At 39.0% G+C, this 4847-nt stretch overlaps 1 long non-coding RNA gene across 1 annotated transcript; it reads left to right on the top strand.

Annotated features, from left to right (window-relative positions):
• The first annotated feature begins 912 nt into the window (after window positions 1-912).
• On the top strand, window positions 913-2940 carry LOC134483507 (uncharacterized). The gene is made up of 2 exons (XR_010060337.1): window positions 913-1258; window positions 2650-2940. It is a non-coding gene; the product is annotated as an uncharacterized LOC134483507 (long non-coding RNA).
• The last annotated feature ends 1907 nt before the right edge of the window (window positions 2941-4847 follow it).

Genomic DNA, 4847 nt, shown 5'->3' with positions numbered 1-4847 from the left:
TTCCCCCCTGCAGCAGCTGCCCTGAGCAGGAACATCCCCAAGTTCTTCAGTAACAATTTGAATCATGGACATGCCCAGCAACACTGCCCCCTGCTGCTGCTGCCTAGCAATGGCAGACATGGTCCTGGGTGACAGCCTGTGACCTCATCATGGCCTTAAGTGGCAGAGTCTGTCACTTACAACCATCTATTTCTTTCTACCCTTGAGTCTGCAGTTCCATCTCTCTTCATAATAATCTAAGTTGCTCTCCTTCTCTTTCTCACCTGTCCACCACAGACTCACACATTGTGGTTGCTCCTACTGCAGGCTGGCCTTGTGGCTGGTGGGTTCCGGGTGACATGCTCAGTCCACAGCTCTCCTATGCTTTGTGTTGGAGAGCAGGTCTATTCCACAGAGTGAAGAAGTAAGTCTGTGGACATCTTGCCCCTGCCTCTACAGGGTGGCATGGTGGAATGCAAGTCTCTGTCTTTCTTCTTTCTCCCACACTACACTGCCTGAGTTGGATTTGACTTAATTTGGTATTTAATGTACCCTAAGTATAAAACAGCCTTGGCCACCAAGCCAGACATCGAGCTAGGATGAGCAAAGGATTGCTGCCAACGGCACTGTCCCCGACTGATATAACAGCAACACCAACAAGGTGTCTCTTTGCTCATGGCCAAGGGATGAGTCCACCCTTTTTAAAATGATAGTTTTTCATTTATTCCCCCAAGGCTTACTATGGATACAATCTTTCTTTCTAAAAACCTATTTTAAAATTATCATTATATTTTAATAGTAGATTCTTCTCACATTGTCTGTCTGCCTGTCTAACTTCATAGAAACTGTTTGGGTGAAATAGACCAACTACATAATCTAGTTCTACTGTAGGTTGTTCTTTACCCACAATCCCCTGCTTCCCCTTTGTGAGGTGAGAGCATGGGTATGGGAACACGGCAGGATCTTTACAAACACACTTCAGTTTTATCATTTGCTTTTGAGCTATGTATCTAAACCAAAAGGAGCCTTACTCAAGACAGAGAGCTTCCTTAGCCTTGTTTATAACTAAACCCTCAATCTCCCCCTCCAGGGTCTATTATAACATTTACAGAGGGAGAAGCTCGCATCCTTCCTCCAGAGGAAGACAAATTGGTTTCCTTGTGTATACTCAGAGTGGCATAAGACAAACCACCATGTCTCCGTACCTAGGCTGAAGTGATCAGGACAGGAATGCGAACTCAAGTACAGTGTGCACACGAATGTTGTATTTTATTCCAGGGTGAGTTTTAATATTTCCTAGGAATCATGTGACTTTTAGTAAAGCTAGCTTCCTCTAAATGAAGAAAGCACTTGTCACTTTTCTCGTGACCTCTCAGGAGCAAGGTAATCTGCCTCAAGACAAATGAATATTTAACTATAAGTGGTAACAGCATCACCTCTCTTACTGTGAGCTAATGAGGTCACCTTAAAAATGTCTCTCCATCATGAGCGTCATGTCCCATGTCGGCTCAATACAGGCTTCTCGGTGAAGAAAGCCAAACTGGAGACTTTTTTTTCTAGAATTTCAAAGATGTAAAGTGACATAGGCAAGCAATATTACATTCTTAATAGATATTATGCCTTAAATGCAGAAAACCCCAAATCCCTCTGAAAGCAATAACTGGAGGTCCAAGCATTGCAGTAAACATTTGTGTGATTGTCCATGTATGTATGTGTATATACATATATATACATATATGTATGTGTGTGCATACATATGTGTACATACATGTTTATAGTCTAATTTTCACAAACATGTTAAGATACAGTTAATCCTAGTTTAAATTGCTGAGAAAGTAGAATTTGGAATATTTTAAGTCTGCTAATTATTGCCAGCAGTGAGGTTTAAGGCAGGAGTTTTATCCAGAACCACCTGATTCTAAAACCTTTGCTCTTTGCAGTCCACAGCCAGTGACACCAGTTGCATGTCTCTGCAGTATGTGGACATTTCTGTAGCACTCCAAGCCCAAGGAGGAGGCTGGTCTTGTCTAGAGTAGGAATTGATTTAAAAGCTCTTACAATTGAGGCAGAGTCATAGAAATCCTGGTGGCATTTTTCCTTTTCTTTAGTTACCTCAGTGTGAAAGGGGTCATGTCACAAACTAAGCTTCTCAATTTGACTGATCTCTAAATGAGTTTCACATTTCCCAGTCTGAACAACGTCTCTCTATGAGCTTGAATTTAAGCATCAGGATGGAGTTATGATTTATATTGCTGTGTAGTTCCTCTGTTCACCCATTGTCTTAGATACAGTTCTATTGTTGTGAAGAGAAATGATAACCAAGGCATCTCTTTTAAAAGGAGTCAAGTAACTGCGGGCTTAAAGATGGGGAGAGGCTTCTTTTACCAGTTTATAATAATCTCTCTCTCTCTCTCTCTCTTCCTCTTCCTCCTCCTCCTCCTCCTCTCTCCCTCTCTTTGTCTGTCTCTCTGTCTATCTCTCCCTCTCCCTCCCCCCTCTCTCCTGCCCCTGTATACAGATAGTATGTATTTTTTCTCATTTGTTCTTTTCTTAGCTAGATGTTTTCATTCCTTGTGTGTTCTTTATCCTTTGCTTATATAATTACTTTCTTCTCGTTTTGGAGTAGTGAGAAATCATGGAATTGAAGAGATCTTTGGTTTCTTCTCACAGATGTGTTAAACTGACCCTAGGACATTATTTATCAGAGAAGCCAGTGATTTACCTGAAGATTCACCGCCTTAATCTGACATCTCACGTTTATTTTTATATATCCATGCCATTGCTATTATTAAAACCTTCCCAAGCACACTGCCCTCTACCACTAGCACTACCCAATCCCAAACTTCCAAATCAAACCTGCCCCAACAACTACGCTTACCCAAACAAGTGCCCTTGCCCAAACCCCAACCCCAGTGCCCATACCTTCCAATGTCATTAAAGGAATGGTTGGTTCATGTGCTATCACTGTCTAACTAACTCTTCTTTAAAAATAATCTTTAGTCTTCATATTATGTCCATATTTTATTTGCTTTATATTCTGGTATTTTTATTTATTTAAAAAATGACAGAGAATCTTAGTTGAAGCTACTTAAAACTCCTAGTACAATAGTGTCCTTGTAACTTGGAGTGGCTGTCAAACGTTTTGACACAAATGCCTGGAGGAGGTACATGACAGCTATATAAAAACACTAGGCGAAAACCATGCTAAGCCACCAAGACAACTACAGTTCCCAATAGTCAATGCTACGGGAGTTACTCAGCTTTGTTCAAATGCTTGCTGCTTATTTTTTTTATTATGAAGAATCATCTAATATCCTTTTATACTTGCAAACTCTCATTGCTTTAGAATAATGTCAGACAAACTAGCATTGACTTGAGCATTATTTTAAACAATACAATTTCATAGCATGCTTTTGGTATTCGAAACTCTTTTTAGTTGCCATTTCAGAAGATTTTGTGTTTTAAAATACTTGCACATTTTATTACTACTAAGTTTAAATGTTATTTAATACAATTCCTATTTTGACAACTCTTACACAGCCTTTTCTGATTTCCTTGTGTGGGAGTATTTCAGGTTGGCATGAGCTACTCTATGGAGTTTCTAGTACACAGTGTTTAAAAACTAGAAATGCAGATTAATTCAGTCTTTAGCCATCCATCCCTCTATGTCATGATCCAGCTTCCAGAAAGGGCAGTGGTACTAGCAGTTGATAAAGCAAGAGTTTATTTTGTGTGATTTGGAGGGAATTTTTTCAAATGAAAACTAATCCAGTACAGTTATGTCTATAGCATAGGAAAACATAAACAACAATAACAACAAAACAGAGTAGGGATATCTTCCCTTGTTGAAATATGCTGCATGGAAAGGAGGGACAAACAAGGAAAGAAGAAAAATATAATACCAAAGGCCTTATACAGGTACCTGGTCATTAAATTTCCAAACCCAGTTCTTCCAACACAGCAATTCCTGGATACCCCAGCACAATGGAAAAGCAAGATTCTGATTTAAAATCACCTCTCATGATGATAGAGAATTTTAAGGAAGACATAAATAACTCCCATAAAGAAATACAGGACAACACAGGTAAACAAATAGAAGCCCTTGAAGAGAAAACAAAAATCTCTTAAAGAATTACAGAAAAACACAATAGAACAGGTGAAGGAATTGAACAAAACCATCCATGCTCTAAAAATGGAAATATAAACATTTAAAAAAACACAAAGGGAAACAACTCTGGAGACAGAAAACATGGGAAAGAAATCAAGAGTCATAGATACAAGCATAATCAACAGAACACAAGAGATATAAGAGAGAATCTCAGGGGCAGAAGATATGATAGAAAACATTGACACAATAGTCAAAGAAAATGCAAAATGCCACTCTAGAAATTAGTCTGGAAGTTCCTCAAAAATTGGAAATAGTACTATCTGAGGACCCAGCTATACCACTCCTGGGTATATACATAAAACATGCTCCAACATATCACAAGGACACATGCTGCACTATGTTCATAGCAGCCTTCTTTATAATAGCCAGAAGCTGGAAAGAACCCAGATGTTCCTCAATAGAAGAATGGATACAGAAGATGTGGTACATTTATACAATGGAACACTAGTCAACTATTAAAACCAATGACTTCTTGAAATTCACAGGTAAATGGATGGAACTAGAAAATATCATCCTGGGTGAGGTAACCAAATCACACACACAAAAAAATCACGTATGGTATGTACTCACTGATGAGTGGATAAAAAAGCTCAGATTATGCAAGATAAAATCCACAGACCACATGAAGCTCACAAAGAAGGACCAACGAAGTGCAGAAGCTTCAGTCCTTCTTAGAAGAGGGAACAAAAATATTAATAGG

The sequence above is a fragment of the Rattus norvegicus genome, chromosome 19 (assembly GCF_036323735.1).
Source record: "Rattus norvegicus strain BN/NHsdMcwi chromosome 19, GRCr8, whole genome shotgun sequence".
In the NCBI taxonomy this organism is placed as follows: domain Eukaryota; kingdom Metazoa; phylum Chordata; class Mammalia; order Rodentia; family Muridae; genus Rattus; species Rattus norvegicus.
This window is presented reverse-complemented; position numbering and strand designations above follow the sequence as displayed.